This window comes from Thalia democratica, chromosome 6, assembly GCF_965202585.1.
Source record: "Thalia democratica chromosome 6, ktThaDemo2.hap1.1, whole genome shotgun sequence".
In the NCBI taxonomy this organism is placed as follows: Eukaryota; Metazoa; Chordata; class Thaliacea; order Salpida; family Salpidae; genus Thalia; species Thalia democratica.
In genome coordinates, this window is record NC_139170.1 from 60,555,463 (window position 1) to 60,575,182 (window position 19,720).

General features: G+C 24.8%; 1 non-coding gene across 1 annotated transcript; it reads left to right on the plus strand.

Annotated features, from left to right (window-relative positions):
• The first annotated feature begins 442 nt into the window (after positions 1-442).
• Positions 443-515, plus strand: Trnar-acg (transfer RNA arginine (anticodon ACG)). Its single transcript has one exon. It is a non-coding gene; the product is annotated as a tRNA-Arg (tRNA).
• Positions 516-19,720: the final 19,205 nt, after the last annotated feature.

A 19,720-nucleotide genomic window follows, 5' to 3' on the forward strand; every position in this document is an offset into this window, starting at 1 on the left:
AGATTTAAAGCAACCGAAAACTTAAGGACTAAAAAAAAATATCTTAATCGAACTTGAAAAATATACGGCAATATAACTCTAGTAAACAACCATTTTCGTAGTTTCAAAAAAATTTAGCCGAAATTATTTAAAAACCTTTATGATAGAATGATAAATTTTTAACTGGTTAGTACTCGCGCGAATTACAATTTTGCAATAATACACTTATTTGAGTGATGTCACATGAAAAATGTTAAATATATATTTTTTAAATTTCCCCATAAACATACCTAGCCCCCGTATAGCTTAAGCAATAGTGTTTTTAACACTAGTTCAAACCATGACGCATATCTTTAAAAGGCGCGCGCAGCACTGTATACCTAAGTAAAATAGTGAAGTGGCTTTTTCACGCGTGCATTAAAAATTTACATATATAGACGCTGACACGAGTTTTCGATAGACCGGCCGCGTGGCCCAATGGATAAGGCGTCCGGCTACGAACCGGAAGATTGTGGGTTCGAGTCCCATCGTGGTCATTTTTAATTAGCCTTAGTGCTTAGTTAATATTTCCTAAGTTAAATTTATTTAAGTAATATACCTAGTTATATATTAAACAACAGCTTTACACAGCTGTTTCATATATGAAACATTTCTATTTTATATAATTCTAAGTAAAGCTTTAATTTATTAAAAATGTTTTGCAAAATTTATAATTTGATAATTTTATAAATAATATGAAGTATTAATAATGTAGGTTTTCGTGCAGTAAGTTAAGTTTGAAAAATACGCAGCTTTTTAGTTTTTTTATTGGTTCAAGGATTTGTGCATTTTGAAAAAAAATTAGTAACTACAAGTAAAAATTTTATTAAGTATAGAAAGAAAGTTTATATTAGAAAAATAATTTAAACTGCTTGTGTGAGCGGCATAGTTTTAATTAGGTTTAATTTTTCTAAAATGAATTTTGGCAATAAATAAATAAATATACTATGTCTTTCGCTTTTCTTGTTTAGTGTTATATTACTGTCTGATTTATCAATTTCAATTTTTTCTAGATTACATTTTACTTTTTTAATATTTAATTTTGATATTAAACTCTATTTTTGTTCTGTTTCGTATTTCCCATTGACCGAAGTTTTTAAATAACTATTACTATAAATAATATAAATACGCTTGTACGAGATCAAAGCTTATTGAGAATTTATTTTTACTTTACAAATATACATAATGCTCAAAATAATTAGCTTCGTATTTTGAAATTGTTGTTGCACAAGAAAGTTATTTTCTATGTTGTATAGTTTGTTCTTATTTTTTATTCAAGTTTGCTTTGATTTTTAGTTATTGCTTTTTTAATTACACATTTAATTATTGAGATAAGGTTCCCTTCTTTTTTTTTGTTTAGTGCTAATAATATTTTAATATTCTGGATTTTTTGATTTTTTGTAAGCTACATAAGTTATACGTTTAGTTTGTTTTTATTTTTATTGTAAAGATTTTTGTATTGTTTGTTTTTACTTATATCTAAATATTTCTCTTTGCAACAAAATTTCAAAACTTTAAAGAGAGTTTAAGCTATTGACAATCAAAAATACAGTCTAAAACAGGAATTCCCAAAGTTTTTTTGCAAATGGCCCCCTTTAAAGAAATTGAAAAAGCAATGGCCCCCTTCAACAAGATTACTCATAAACTACGATAAAAAACACCAAAGACCTTTTTTTTTGCTTTTCGTCTGCAACTCAAGCACATCTAGTGTAAGTTTTAAGTTATGGCCTCATGGCCCCCCCTGTGGCTGCTTTACTGCTCATGGCCCCCCTTTCTCCCTTCGCTGCTTGTGGCCCCCTGAGTATCTGTCATGGCCCCCTAGGGGGCCACTTGGCCCACTTTGGGAAACCCTGCACTAAACTTATCTAAAACATACTAATACTCCTTAGATTCTAGCTTTCTTAACTAAAACTGATTTTATTGAACACTTTCTGTTAAAATACCTTTATATTCAAAAAATATTTTCAGTTAAAGTTTTAAACTTGTTCCGATTATTAGAAAAATATAAAACACTTGATACCACTTAGTATAATTATGATTATTTTTATTTTAAAAGACCAAATTGGCCACCCTGTTAAGAAAAAAACAAGGCTGAGTCAATCTAAATTATTTATATTATATCATCTTATATGCCAAAAATGATTTATTCAAGCTTATATCTGTTTAATCGAATTTTACACAAAAAAAAAACAAAACAAAAGAAGTTTATGTTATATGCACAGCAGAAAAATATGGAATTATGAAAAGAGTCATTAAAACTATGACAGTATTTGTTTAGGTTTTCAAATAAAACACCGCTTATTCCACCACAATTTGATAAAGTAATGCGTTTATAAGAAACATGGGAGGAAGTTAGAGTCAAGCAGGAGTGTTTCCATTGTGCGCAAGTAAATATCATATGCTTGCTAATGATCTGCAAATACTTTTAAAATGTGATAACTGCGAGGCTAAATTGATCATTCAAACGATATTCTGACATTGCCCACCCAAATCAACTCCAACCCGAATCAACTCCCACCCGAAGAAATTCCAAATCAATTATCGAATTTGAATTTATTCATTGTAGTACAAGTTAAAATTTTAATACAAATAGAACTCACATTAAACTTATTCATGAACAATTAAAAGTTTTAATTAAAAAGAAACTCAAATTAAAATATTTATTTTGTTCTCTATAAAAACATTAAAAGAATAAATTTAATGATGTAAAGTATAATTCTTTAAATTGAAATTTTTTAAAATAAAACTGTTTTTATTACTAAATTTATTGGATTTTTTGTATAATGTAGGTTTTCTTTGTTGGTTAACACGGTAATTTTAAATAATTACGGCTCGCAGGCAGCAGAAAATTGTCCTCTTACTTGTAAAATGTTTTTATGGCCAAATATTAAATCCAGACTTTAAGTAAAGCACATTCAAATTTTTTAGTATCATAATTATTTTAATGCTGGTAATTGACTAATGTCCAATTAAATTTAATTTTTTTCTAGTTGGAACAGTGTACACCCATAATAATTTTAGTTTTTATCATTCAAAAAAACAATAAAAAAGTTTAGTACTTTACAACATAGTTTTCTTTAATGAAAATTGTGGAACTTAAAGCTGATATTATTGCTTTTATTTTACTCTTATCTATGTTACTTTTGTTCGTTGACTACTGAATGACTCTTTTAATAATTACGGCTGGCAAGCAGCTTTTCCAGGAAAATTGGCCAGTTTCTTGTAAAAGGCCTTTCTAGCTATTTATATAAAATCAATAGGTTTTAAGCTAACTAAATTCTTTTGATATCCAAACTATTTTTATAAAAAAATTCTATCTTGTAGATTTGTGTTTGATCAAGTCTACCTTTGTAACATGGATATAAATAGTTATTTTACGAAGTAATTTTCTTTAGCGGAAGTTTTGTAAACTTAAAATTTTATTATTGCTTCAAATTTCTTGATCAACACAGTATTTCTTTTGTTGATTTTAACAATAATTTTATAACAGCTTTTTTTAAGAAGAATGGTTATATACTAGTAAAGTACCTGTGTTACAAAAGTTTAATCCACATCAAGCAAAAATCTTTTTTGTTATTCAGAAAAGCATTTCTTAGCTTTGAAACCAACTAAACTTCTTGTGAACTATAATAAGCAAAGAATAAGCTTATTATTTTTATAACTATAAAGATTGTAACTTACATTTATTTATTAATTTTAAACAAATAAAGATTTATAAAAGTTTCAGTAATGCTTTTATTAAATTAAGTTTATTCAAAAAAGTTAGTTCCTGGACATAAAACTTTACTTCTGCTAACTTGTTATTTATTTTCTTGTAGTTTTTCACGTTTATGTTACAATCAGGGGCAAGTAAATGTAAATTGCAATATTCATTACGGTTTTTATCTAAGTGCTATTAAACATTTTTGTTTTAATAATTTGATATTCAAATGTTGATTGATTTAATATTTTTTTTATTTATATAAAATTTGTACAATTTTTTAACTATTTTTAACCAAACGTTTTTAATCTGTGGTATTTAAATTTAAATTTTACTGTTCGTTAAATAAACTGTAATTTGTTTGTTTTAAAATTTGATTTGATCTAAAACTTGTGAGTTAATAACTAATTTGATGGTTCATTAAAAAATAAATTTTTTTTGATGTTGTATAGTACAATTTCTTTTTAAAAAAATAATTTTGTATTATTACTTTTTTTTTAAGTAATCATATTGAACATAGCGTTTTAAAGTTGAAAAATGCGTACTATACTGGCAGTTCCTACCTATATAGTGCGTACTTAGCTGACAGGTAACTGTATATAGAACTTGACTTAAAATTAAAATTATGCTTTCTCATTATTATATTTAATGAATTAAATGTTTTTATTAGTAGCAACATAGTCTTATAAACTTAATGTATACTAAATTAAATATTTCGATTAATGTATGTAAAAAAATTAAACTAAAGTGACCTGCCGCTCGATTATTTTTTAAGTAAGCACTGCTGGTAAAAAATAAAAACAAATAAAATTTATTTATAACTACATGCTGTTGAAAACATTCGTTATATAATTTCCCCAACATAGCTTGTCGTTTAGTTCTAGCAGATACTTTTTTGTTTGCAAGTTCTTTTCAAAATATTACATTTTTATTTTAAAAGCTAATTGTAGCTTTCGTAGATATTTTTACAAGCAGCTACTTGCATTTGTACTAAAACTTGTATTTGTATTGCTTTTCCAAAATCATAATACAAACGAAGTACAACTTGTTTTTATGATAAGTTACTGTTTAAGAATATTCTAAGCAGTTATTAATTGCAATATTACGTACATGTTTTATGATGTTTAGAATATATTGTTGTTACTATATATATGTAATATTAAGTTTTTTGTAGAAAATAAAACTCTGAAAACAGTTTATTCTATAAGGTTGTCATGATTTTAAAACTCTACTTTGATCACCCTGTCTTAAAAAAGATGCTAACAAAGTTGAAACAGTTGAACGGAAACTTACACTTTTAACTTATAATCATTGCAATTTATTTAACATGCCATATCAACAAAGATCAACTAAACAAGGCTTAAAATCTCAGGAATATAGAAGATTTGAATTTTATAGATCTACCTTTTAAGATTGTTTATGGAAAACCAAAAGCATTTTATAATATTTATTTTATTTAAAATCATAAATTGAAATTTAAAAAATGTTTTTGAAATAGCGGCTCGCAGAGTTCTATTTTTCACAGAATGATATTTTTTTAAATACCACAGGTCGTAACTTCTTGCGAGAATGTAGAACACTTTTGTTCAAAACTTAATAAAAACTTACATTAGTAAATAGAATAGTTTTTAGTAAAACTCGATAAAAACAACAGAAAATAGAAGAAAAATAATAAAAAACTCAGAAGAAAACCTTACTTTTATTTAAATTAACTTCTGCTTACAATAAAAAAAATATTAAAAATTATGTTTTCCTACGCCTCCTACCAAAACAATAAAATTGTTTTATTCTAATTTAAAATTTTATTTGTATCAAAACTAAAGCTTCTAAATATTGATGACTTATTATCTTAGAAGTTTGCTTTTACTACGTATATTACGTATTATAGTTATGTATTAAAAGTATCTTATTACTTTTGACTAAAGCTTATTTGAAATGTTCTTTGTTTGCTTTATTCAAATGATTTTCGTCTTTTAACATAGTAGTTTATCTTATAAGTCAGCTCTTACGCCCTATGCCTTAAGCTGTTTGTGTTTTAAATTTTTAGTTATGCGTCATTTAGTTATATCTATTAAAAGAAGAAAAATATTGAATTAAAAATGTTTATTATTGAGCCTGATTAACAACTAAAATCAGGCTGATCTAACATCTTTTCAACTATTACTCTAAATTTATTTACACCTAAATAATTAATATGCATCGTAAATATTTCAATCTAGTTTTTGAGGAAAATTTACAAACGTTCTACTTATACTTTTTATTCTACGATAAAATAAATCTAAGTGAACACATGTCTGCATGTAGGACACGTATTATGGTCTTGAAACCATTTGTCCACGCACTTTTTACACAAAACATGGTCAACGTGACAGTCCAGACGGACCATTTGTGTTCCAATTGTCAACTCATCCATGCAAACAAGACACTGTTCACCTGCTAACGACTCATCTGCAGTGAAATGTTCAAACTTGCTGATTCTTTCTGATGTCAGGCCACTTAGCACGTTGTAGTTATGTGGCAAAGCGATGATGTTTTGTAAAACGTTTTGTTGAGCTATCTCGCTGTTGTAGTTATCCAAATCGTAGAATATGACTTGAGTTCTCTCCATTCGTTCTGCTATGGCCTGCACGCGATCAGAGAATCTATTTCGTGTAATCTGTGGATTTATATTTTTATATGTATGCGCTAAGCTTTAAACATTAAACAGTTTTTCATACACAAATGTAAACAACTTAATCTTGATAGCAGGGTTGCTAATGTTATGTCAACTAAGTATTGAATACTTTTTATTGAGATACAACACTCTAGTATTTTTATAATTAATTGTAAAACTGTAGAATAGATAAATGGCGTGCTTGCTAAATATTGAAAAATATTTAAACTTCTTAAACCAAAAATACAAACATTTTTTACTAACTTGAGGTCTGTTGTAATGTACAAATTCTGCATCCACAATAGAAGGAGTTTGTACAGATTCAGAGCTTGGTGTAGAAGTTTGTTCCACTTGTGCTGTGTTTTGTTCAGGTGTACAATTAGGTTGTTCCTGTTAAGATTAAGCTGGTTAAATACTAGACATAGCATTAAAAAATATTGTAAATAGTGACATAAAGTAATAATTTTATTTGTTAAAGTTAAATAACGTAACAAAAATTAAAAATAGTGTTATTTTACGTGAATAAGTATTTTTGCATGAGAAGTTTGGTTTACAAAAAAATAATACCATAATACAGTAGAAACTGACAGTATTGTTTTCTATATATTGTGCATTCACAATAAGAGGAAGCTGTCTTCTTTGTGAAGCTGGTGTATACTCATTGTAGTTATATTGTTCCATTTTTTATTATCTTAATTCTGTTGACTATTAATAAAGAAACTTTAAATGATAATACTGAATCTTGATAGTTAAGTAGAAATTTCTACAATAAAATAATTTTACAAAAAACAAACATAAAATAGATAAAGTTATAAAAAAAAGATGCTTAACTAGATTTATAAGACACGACTTTTTTAAACCTTGAAAAATTAAAATTGGAAGCTTTAAAATAATTATGATAATTACTAGTTTTTAAAATAACTTGTTAACAATTTTACTTTAACCTTTGAGAAAAAAAAAAAACACTATTAAACTAAAAAGAAATTTTTTGAATTAAATAAAAATTTCTATCTTAATGATCTATTAGCAACTTATCTTAACTATATTAACAAAATTATTATTCTAACTAACGATTTTATATTTATCTTCATACATAACTAAACACTACTTCAACATTAAAGAAAATAGTAAGTAAAAACAATACCAGGACTAAATACAAAACTTAAGTTAAAAGTTGAAAAACTGTATTAAATAGGAAAAATACACCAAAAAACCCTTAAAGTTAACAAATACAACCTAATTTTTGTTTTGAATTTTATCAATTTAATTTTTTTTTTATATACTAGTTTAATATCCTACTAGAACCTAATTACTTATAAATCTTTTTATGTGTAATATAACCTATATAAAACCAAAAGTATTAATTAAGCAGTATTTATTGTTTAAAAACAGTGGTCGGAAGCAAATTATAAACCATTCAAAATAAATTTTCAATTTGTTTTTAATAAATACAGTAGGAGAAAAATAGATTTCAAAATGCAACTTATAAAAAAAAACTTACGATTTATAAATCTATTAGTTATAATAAATAAGAACAACGTAAGAACAACATAATTTTAACTTTAATTTTTTTTATAATTACTACTTTGAATAAAAAATTATAAACAAATTTACTACAACCTTTGAAAAAAAAACTTTAAACATTATTAAATTAAAAAGAAAATTCTGCATGAAATATAAAGCTCTTATCTAAATGTCCTATCAGCTGCTCATCTCAACTAAATTAACAAAATTATTCCTCTAACAAACGATTTTATACTTATCTTCATGCATGACTAAACACTACTTCAACATTTAAAAAAATAGTAAGTAAACACAATTCCAGGACAGAATACAAAACTTAAAAGTTAAAAGTTGGAAAACTTTATTAAATAAGAAAAATACACCAAAAAAATCCCTTAATGTTTACAAATACAACCTCAATTTTTTTTCAAATTTAACTGAGAGGATCTTGATGAACTGGAATAAGGGAAGTATGAATACAATTTTCTTAAAATTCTTAATTTTCAAATCAATTAAAACTCAAAATATCTAGTAGCTTAAGATCTTATGAATAAAGTTTTATAGCTAGAAATAAGATATTTAATAGGAGTCATCAATAATAAAATTCAATAGCGACTTACAGAAGAAAACTAGTATAGGGGCTCTTGTTTTTACAGATGACACATTTTTGAAATTATTTTTTGAAATATAAACGCAAATACAGAAGAACAACAAACATAACATGGTGTTTAACCTCCCTCTAATTTTTTTTGGTTAAAAAGCGCTATATTAAACAATAAGCTTGAAATAATAAGAGATATCTTAACTAACCTGCGTTATAAAATTTAAAAATAGTTTCATTATGACTTAAAGTTTTAAAGTAAGGTAAAAAATAAAACATGTTCAAGCTATGTCCCATTACAAACCTGAAACAGTTAAATTATTACAAAATTTTATAAAATACCGAGACGAAAAAATGTTTAAGTCAAAATTAACTAATGTTTTTATGAACTTGTTATACTTTTACCTTTAATCTCGATACTTTGTTAAAACAGGTGAAGAAAGATAATAAGTTTATTTTAAAAGTAACTAAAAATTGCAATATCAAATATAGCTAATAACTAATAGCAGTACTATTCACTAAACCAGGATTTCGCAAAACTTTTTGCAAATGGCCCCCTTTAAAGAAATTGAAAAAGCAATAAAGCAATGGCCCCCTTCAACAAGATTACTCATTAACTACGATAAACAACACCGAAGACCTTTTTTTTTTTTGCTCTTCATCTGCAATTCAAGAATATCTAGTGTAAGTTTCAAGTTATGGCCTCATGGCCCCCCTGTGGCTCCTTTACTGCTCATGGCCCCCCCCTCTTCCCCCTTCGCTGCTCGTAACCCCCTGAGTATCTGTCATGGCCCACTTTGGAAAACCCTAGTCTAAAATAACTTTTACATATACTTAAACACTCATGTTAGTGCGTAATAGCAACAAAAGATTGTTGGTTTGAGTTCCATCGAGGTCACTTTTTTAGTTTTAGAATTTTATCTAAAACGATGTATTTTATTACAATTACATGTAACTTATTCGTTTTTTAAAACGATAATTACACTTATTTTATCTTGTATATATTAAGGATGTATGTTCCGTATATCATCTAAAACATTTATTTTTCTTTTAAGCACGAATCTATACACATACTTTTGCAAAATGAACCGAATAGTCTATGTAAGAAATTAGTTGTTTTGCTGCTGTATATCAAATTTAAAAAGTATGTCTTGTTAGCCGAGTTTTTCAAGAGACAAATTTACTGTATTTCGTTAAAACTTAAATAAATTTCATTTGCGCAAATTTAAAGCCGAATTGTTATGAAATAGTTCATGTGCTCAGAATAAACAAATAAGGTTGATTTTCAGATTACTTTTTAACTCGCCAATAACTAAAAATATTGTTTATAAACTTTATAACTTAAGATAGTTAATGAACTTTTAAACTATACTATCTGTGTTCAATACATTTGTTAAGTTTTGTTTTTACATAAACAAATTTTTAGCGATTCAATTTGCTTAAAATGGCATTATTATTTTAGTATTTCTTTTTAACCTTATTTGACAAAAGTCTATTTGAGATGAAAGTTTTCTTTTTAACTGAAGAGTGAAATAATTAACAAATATAAAATATTTCAATATTTAACCTCCTTAATTACTTATTTTATATTTAACTCCTGTCACTTACAAATTACAAAAAATCAATGTAAAAATTATACTTCAAAAAATTTCGTACTTTAAAATAATTCAATAAACGTTATACAAAAATTTTTGTAAAAACCTAAATTTCACACACTAATTTTATTAATTGATTTTTGTTCAACTTTGATTCAGCAAGTAACAACCGTTTTTTTTACACAATTTATCCTCAATTGTTTTCAAATTTTCCAAAAATTAACATGGATTTAAAATATCTATCAAAAATAAGCACTAGCGTGAACTTGGCTTGAATGTTTTTTTTTTTGTATTTTTTTTTCTAACCAAACTTTAAAACCTATTATTTCCAGTTTCATTAATAATAACTTGGAACTTTTTTTTATTTATTCTAAAGAACGTTCTCTTGTTTTACTTGTTACAAAATTTCCATCGAATTTAGGTTTTACTTTTGTAGTGGGGCCCCTTTAAAAATTTATCGTTTTTTAGCGAATTTTTACTTAACATCTGTTTTATCTAAAATTTTTTTTTTTTAATTTAACACACTTATTTAACTGAATTTAAAGACGTTATTATTATTTTTTGCAATTTTTTTATAACATATGCCTAAATAAATGTTTCATAAAAACTTGAAATTTGCACAATTTTTGTTTTTTTGGTGCATGGTTTTATTGAAAAAATATAATATTTCAATAATAATTTTTGTTTTTAACAGAGTTATATATTAAAGTTTTATGACGTTATCAATTTTTTTTCTTAGTTTATTATTAATTTTTGAATATATGACCCATACAAATTTCACCCAAGTTTTTAGCACTTAAGCACTTTGTTTAAGTAATTTGAGGGATTTCTTGCTAAAGTGCTAAGATTTAGGCAAGTCATAATAATAAAGTCATAAAACTTAAATATATAATCTCGTTAAAAAAAATATTATCGAAATTTTATACTTTTGCAATAAAACCGTGCACCAAAAAAACGAAAATAGTGCAAATTTGGAGTTTTTCTGAAAAATTTATTTAGGCATATGTTATAAAAATAAAAGATTGCAAGAAAAGAAATAATAACGTCCTTAAACTCAGTTTAATAAGTATGTTAAAAAAAATATTATTTTTAGAGAAAATAGGTGTTAAGTAAAAAAATTATAAATTTTTAAAGGGGCCCCTTTACAAAAGTAAAACCCTAATTCGAAGGAAATTTTGAGAAAAGCAAATTAAAAGAACGTTCTTTGAAGAAAAAAAAAAATTTTAAGTTAGCATTAAATAAATTGAAAATAAAATGTTTTTGGTTTGGTTAAAAAAAAAAAAAGCTATTCAAGCTTCAAGCCAATTTCACGCTCATAAAATAAGCTGATCCAGGTTATAAGTAATTACAAAGTTTTGATTTAGACTAAATGACACAGAACCAATTTCAGCAGCACTAAAACGACACAGCAAATTTCAGCAGCACTAATTTCACAGCACAGCACTAAAGTTTATTTTTATTAAAGTATATTTGTTTTAAGTAAATTTAAGAAGTCCCTAACACAAAAGTTGTTTTGTTTACCTACTTTTGTAGTATTTGCATCAAAGAAGCTAAATAGAATTCAAATGCTTTAAAGCTTAATTAATATGGAACTTTTAGAAATTTAGAAAGTTGGAAAAGTATTAAATTTGCATGATGTGAGGCTTCTATAAAAGATTTTGATTTTATACCCAGTCCTATTCTGAAAAATATTAATTTTATCACAATAATTTATATAGTTAAAAAAAAAAGATTTACTTATTTTACTTATAGTAAACCATTATTTTAGTAAACCAATAAAAAATGTAGTTACATTTTGTAACAAATAAACTGTATATACTTATGCATATGTACTTACCTTTTGATTTTATTAAAGTTGGAGGTCTTAAAAAACAATTTTAAAATGCTTAAAAAATGGGAAATAGATCAGTTCATGTTATTCATAAAGATAAAAACATTCATAAAATCTTTAAGACTCGAAAATTAAAGCTAAATTAAAAATGCGATTTTGTTTTGAAATAAAAACATGTAAAATTGTAGAAAGTTTAACAAAAAACAATAAGGCCTGAACTTTTTTTACATAAAAAACTAGGGAAATGCAAATAAAAAAATACTTTAGTGTAATATTGATTTTAAAACACAATTAGCATTAATTTCATTTCAATAATTTTATACTACTTCTAACAAAATAGTGGCCACCCTTTGAATTTAAACTAAAGATAGCATTATGTTAAGGCCATAGGAGGTCCAAAAGTTTTATAAAAATTAATATTTGCTTAATGTATAACTAAAGCAAGTATCCTACGTTTTTTAAGATAAAGATCTAAGTTGTTCTTTGTTTTTGAAAAATGTTTTGAAGATCAAGTATTTTTTTTCATATCAAAAAGCAAGTATAAACTAAAAGCAAGTTTTTATATAATTTATAAAGTTTGTTTATCCTTTGAGATATTGCAACTTTTGTAAATATTGGTTCCTCATGGGAGGCACAAACTAAAAATGCAAAAAAAAGACCATTTCACTAAAAATGTATATCATCCTTCATTTCCTAAGAAATCTTTTTCAAATTTTCACAGAAAGTGTATAACTAAATTTTAAAAAGATTTTATGCAAGAGTTTTTCTAGTTCTTAAAGATAATTTTTTATTAAAAAAACCACTTATTTTTATATGTTTGTTTTATCTAAAATTTTATTTTTTAATAAATATTAAAATTGCAACATTTAAAGTCTTTTAAACTATAATAAGAAATTTTTTTAAAGTTTGAGGTCTCTAGCTCAAAAAATGAAGGAGAAGATAGATTTTTAGTGATTTTTTAATTTCCAAGAAAATAGACCCCAAAAAATTTTCTGTCCATACGTTTGTTTTGGAAACTTTTTATAAAACTTACAGTATATCAAAAGTTAAATAAGATTTATTGATTCTATAAAAACTGACTTGTAGATAGTACTCCAATTTTCATATAAGATCCAATGTTATTTTTAGTAAAAAAATTTTCATACCCCCATATGCCCTTAAACACCTGTGATAAACATTTTTAAGAAAGCAACTAACAAATTAAAATACAAATAAACAGCAGATTCCCACTTTGAAGCATTTTAATAGACATTTTTTATAACAACATTGAAACAATTTTTAATGTTATATAAGATTCTCTGTGACACTAGGCAAAAACTTAAGACTTAAATACCTGAATGAGTTCTGGCCAACTCTTGTCTGAGGTCCTCAGTTATACAATTTTGTCTTTTTCAATATCTTGTATGATACAAATGAATACCAAGAACAAATATACTGTGGTCAATTTAAACTCACTTAGTCTAAAACTTACAAATATTTGCTTTATGTATAAATAAAATACAATTAAAGGGTAGGGGGAGTGGATACTTTTTTTAAAGTTTTATTAAAAAAAAAACTTAGCTACCTGTAACTTATTACTGTTAAATTCAAAGTAACTTTTAAGATACATGTTAACATAGGACATTACAACAGGTTTGTTATGTGAGGCACAAGCTAAAAAGGTGAAAACATACTATTTCACTAAAAGTATACGTCTTCTTCATTTTTTAAGATAAAAACTAAATTTTTCTTGTAATATTTTAAAAGGTCTGTCTAACCAACTTTTTTTTTAGTTTTTGGTCAGAAGATTTTGTTAATTCAAAAAAATAAAGTTACTACATCTATAATTAAGCATTGCTAGGAATATTTCTTTAAATCTAAATTATTTACCTCCAAAAACATAGGAGAAGATAGATTTTCAGTTATTCTTATTTAACTACTGCTTTAGTTTTTTATTTTTTCTTTATGGAAGCTATAGACTATCTCACTTTAACAAGCTATAGTTTAAAAGTTAACTTAAGTAAAAAGCTTTTATAAGCAAATTATAGCCTTAGAACTCCACAATTTAAGAACAAATTGTATTTGAAGTGATTTAACCCCAACACTCTTAACTAGACTTTTCTTTATAAATATATTTATTTACAAGCTTAAAAATTATAAAATGAAATGTTGTTTCATTACATTTCCTTAACTCTGAAGCATTTAACTCCAAAAACATAGGAGAATATAAATATTTGATTATTTTTATCTGTTCACTGCTTTGGGGTTTTTATTCTTTAGGGAAGCTATAGTACTGTCTCACTTTAACAAGCTATGTTTTAAAAGTTAATTTGAATACTAAAAAGCTGTAAATTTTACCATTAAAACTCCACAAGTTTAGATCAAATTTTATTCAAGTAGATTTACCCCCTACTTTGTTAGTTAGACTTTTTGTCTCAATAAGTGGCAGCCTTCTTAAAATTTTATGATATAGTTAATGTTAGATTACTGTTATAGTGTTTTATCTTTTTACATAGACCTGTGATAAATAAGTATAAAGTTTAACAAATAAAAGTTTCAGTATCTTTTTATTATAAGTATGTTTAAAATGATTTGATATTGAAAATTAATTATGTAAATTTAAGTAATTTTCAAAATGTTTTAATTATATACAATAACAAATGTATAATAAAATAAGTATAAAATAACATAAAGAAATAGAAAATATTAATTATAATTAAAGATTACATAATTGTGATAAGTTTTTTTTTTCTAAATTGGTGTGTAAAATCACAAAAGTAAAAATAAGAAACTGCATGCAGATCAAAACTATAACATCAATGTAGTGAATTAAAGTAATGAAGTGAAACTATGTTAGAGATGTAGCCTTAAAGTATGTTATCTGTAAGGAATCCTCAAAAAGAATCTCCTAAAACCCCTAAAGGAACTCAGTTTAAACCATTGCTGATGGTAAGTTGAATAACATAATTATAAATTAAAGTTTTCTAAAATTCAACTTGATAAAGAGTTTGTCTTTTGATTTTGTTTAAAAATATAAATAATAATTAAGGGTAATTAGTAACTTATCAAAAAGATATGTACTGAGTAACTTCTATGAAGAACTTATTGACTCATTAACTTTAACTTGCTGTATCAATAAACTAGTTTTGTTAAGTGATAAAAAAGTCTCATACTTAAAATTTTATTTAATTCTACAAATATAAACAAAAAATAGACCTCTATTTGCATGAGTTTTAATAATGTAACTAAATTATTGAAAAGTTATCAGGCTTAGCGGTGTCCACCTTGATTTATACAATTTGATCTCAAGATATTAGCAATTTAAGTAGGTAACCTCAATAGGTTCCTTATGGAACGCGCAAACCAAAAATTCAAAAAAGACTATTTTACTAAAAGTCTGTCTTTTTCTTCATTTTTAATTGATAATCTTCATTTTTTCACAATAAGTTTATTAATATTTAAATCGATTAGATGCAAGAATTGTTTCTAATTAATAAAATAAAAGTTATAATGAAAAATCTTTTTTTTTTTTGTTTTATTATCTAACAATTTTAAATATTTAATATTTAAAAAATTGCAACATCAAAATTCTTTTAAACTATATAAGGAATGTTTCCTAAAAATTTAAGGTCTTTAGTTTGAAAAATGAAGGAGAAGATAGATTTTTATTGAAATTTTAAATTTCTGAGAAAATTGACTCTGAAAACTTTGTTCTCCATACGTATGTATTGGAAACATTTTACAAAAAACATCTTTATCTTAAAATTTAATTAAAATTTTTATACCCTGTAAAAAATGGCTTGTAGGTTTTACTTATAAGTTTTTATATAAGAGCCAGTATTAATTTAAAAAAAAATAATGTTGGACCTCCCTACGCCTAAATCTTAAAATGTTTTATTGTTTGGTAATTATAATGCTTAGTAACACTTTTATGCAAGAAACTGATAAAAAATTATTTATCACAGGTTTAATAGTTACTTTTAATTTTTTATAAACAGTTTTTGAGATTTCTAAATATCTATCTAATTTTAACTTTTTGTTTTAATTTACGATTGACATTTTTATTACTAAAAAAGTTAAATTTTTGAACATTAATAAAGTTATATATAAAAAAATTAAAGTTTGAAAAATGATCATTTTAGTTGTAGTAAAGTTAATTTAGGTTACTAAAGACATATTTTCAAAAGATGCTACTTACAACGTGTTATGTATATACTTTTAAACTACTTTAAATTTTTAAAATTTCTTGTATATATTGAAACGATAAAATTGAGTAGGAGTCAACTATGCACAAAGGGACATTTTTACACAAAAATACTTTTGCACAGTTTAGTTTTACACAAGGACATTTTTGCACAGATTGAATTTTTTTTAAATGTGTTTTTAAATTTGTTACCTTAAGTTTTTATATTTTTAATTTCAATATTATTTTCTGTTTTTACTATCACTGTTACCCCTAACCCTTACTTTTATTTTGTATTCTTTTTTTTTTACTTTTTTATATTTTATTTAGTTTTTTGCTATTGTGCAAAAGTGACCCTCCATTCAAAAGTTTCTTTGTGCATATTTGCCCTTTCTTGCAAAGGTGTCTTTGTGCAAAAGTGTCTTTGTGCATATTTGACCCGTTCTCAATAAAATTAGTATACAACACTAAATCGTGTTTGATACTCTCCACAAAGCTAGCTATACTTACAAATTTAAGTTTTTTATTTCTATATAATTTTATATTTTCATACTATAGCCAAGTTTAAGGATTAAGGGCAATGGGGGGTAAAACACTTTTTTTCACAATTTGGTCTTATTTTATATTGTTTTTACTAAGCTACAAGATGCTTTTTACAGGTTTTGAAAATTCAAAATTTTTTTTGAGATATAGCTGGTCAAAGTTGGAGCTAAAAATAGGTTTCTTATGGAAGGCGCAAACTATACCGACAAATATAGAAATTTTACTAAAAATCTATCTTCTTCTACATTTTTTGAGATAACTACTTCAAAATTCTAGGAAGAGTTCCTTGATATATTTAAAAAATTCTGTCAGAAACCGTTTTTTTTTTATAAAATTAATATTTTTTAGTATTTTAAAATTTTGTTCTATCAGATTTGTTTTAATATTGCAAGGAACAATTCCTAAAAATTTGAGGTAGTTACCTCAAAAAACGTAGGAGGAGATAGATTTTTAGTGATTAATAGTTTTTTGCCGTTTTATTTTGTGCCTCCCATAAGTAACCTATTGTTGTCTCAGACTTTGACCGGCTACATCTCAAAAACTATTTAAATTTTTTTAATCTGTAAAAAGTATCTTGTAGCTTAGTAAAAACTATATAAAATAAGATCAAATTGTAAAAATAGGTTTTACCCCCCATTGCCCTATGTCTTTAAAGGTTCCAACTTTTTTTTTACAAAGATTAACGTTGGCTCTAATTAAACTAAAAAATTTAAGATAATTTATATAGAACAAAATAGTTTAAATTACTTTTGAAATATAAAAAGTTTAAAAAAAAATTCCAATACACAAGTATGGTATCAAAAATTTTCAGGGCTAATATACTTTGAATTTTAAAAATTTACTAATATTCTATATCCTCCTTCATTTCTAAAGCATTTTGATTCAAATTTTCAGGAAGTGTACTTTTTAATACTACAAACATTTTTCAAGAAGTGAATTTTTGAAAAAAGGTCATAAAGAGTTATATGTTCAAAATTAAGTAATTTATTTTCTTTACTTCTGTAAAAAAAATTATACAAAATTTAAAAAATCTATTGACAAATTATTTAAAATTTGTTAAAGATTACTCAGTTGCTTAAAAATTGAAGGAAGGAAAGATTTTTAGTAAAATAATGTATCTGCCCTATAAGTTTTCACCTCCCATAAAAAACCTATTGAAGGTTTTAACTTTTTATATCTCAAAAGTTACTTTGAATTTTAAGAAGCAAGTTAAAAGTTACAATAGCTTATCTAATTATGTATAAAATAAGACTAAATTAAAAAAAAAAGTGTTTTACCCCATATGCTCCTAATAAATTTATTTGACTTCTCTTTGACCTTAATAAAGTGTTATTTGCCTGATCAATAGTTTTTGCAGCTTTTTTTATTTTTTAGTGGTTGTTTTATAACTATTTGGTTGAGCACCTGATGGTTTTTGTTAAAAGTCTCTTGCAAAAATTTTACTCTAGTTTGTTTGAAATTATTTTAAATGATGATACATTATAACATTTTGCAAAAAGTTTAGTATAATAAACTTTTTTATTTTTTATTTTAGTATAAAAGTTGTTAGTGTAAAAGGACACAACTAAATCTTTTTACCTATTTATAAAGTTTTTATGTTTCTGCTTCTAATTAAAAATACCTACAAGTTTCAGGTGTTAAGTTTTAGAAGTCTGAAAATAAGACTCCTGGAAATTAATAAACAAAAGTGACTGTCTGATATATGTTAATATATTGAATACAATATATTAAAATAAATGTACATTTTCAGAACTTTCTGGCAGTATTGGTTTAAAATATTCAAAATCAGTGCTTTTTAGCTCACTAAAAAGGCTTTACGAAATAATATAATTATATTTAAAAATTTCAAATAAAAACAGCCACCATTTAGTAAATATGTATTTTATTTAGCATTAAAAAATATTATAACTTGTATATACCATACATAACTGTTTCAAAAAAAAGTCCATTACCTAGTAAAATATACTTTGTTAGTAAACCAACTTTTTGCATCAAAAATTGTTATTAGCATCAAAAAATAATATGATTTTTGAATAAGTACAAAAATTAACTATAAAATTTAAGACACAATGTTTAGCTTAAAAATGTCAAATATACTTACCAACTTGAAACTAAACCAACATTTTTGCACAGGTGCACACTTGAAGAAACACTGAACCAGGATCAATCCGATGACTAGGAATGTATTGTTGTAAGGCATGCAAGTTGGGGGAGATACTGTGTAGATTTGTAAGTTTATTGTTTTATAAGTTGTTATTTGTGTTTTCTAAATTTGTATGTTTTTAGTGTAAGAGGTATATTGAACTATTTTTTAAAGTAAAATTTTTGTTTTCTTTATATTTTCAAGTGACATAAATGAATTATAGAACCTTGCTTAATCAGTTGAAGTTGTTTGGTCACTATTATTTAAATTGCTTAGTTTTTTATGTGTTGGTTTAAATTTTTTTTAAACTATTTTTGTTAAAATTATATCCTGTTTTTTCACTGATTAGCTATTAGTTTTCTTATTTTTAACTATTTGAATTAGTTTTTTTAAGTTAATTATACAGCACATTTTTTTTTCATATGTTCATTTACTGAATGAAAATAAATTTCATACTTAGATACTAATATTTATTTTGCTTTTTTTTTTTTTTTTTTTGATGTGTTTGTTAAACTTTTTTTGAAACCATATTTTGTAAAATTAATTTCTCGTTTTTCATTAACTAGTAATTAATTTTCTTACTATTTGAATTATGTTATGGCTTGTTTTTCCTTGTTCAAAAATAAAATTAAAGATATAAAAGTAATAATTTTGAATATGTCATTTTTTTATGTGTGTCAAAATTTTAAAACAATGTTTGATTTAAACATACAGTCACTAACCTATTATTTTTTAGATTAATTACACAACAGTATTTAAAACTTAATAATAAAATAGTGATAACAAATTTAAGTTTTCATCTTTATATAAGCAGTTGTCTAAGCATAAATAAGGCATTACTTTTAAAATTGATGTACAAGTTTAAAGTTTGTTCTGTATAATTGCTAAGCACTTAGCTTACAGCTGCATTATTACGTCACACACAGCAGTTATAACAGTATATAAACTTAACTACATGGCATAAAACAAGT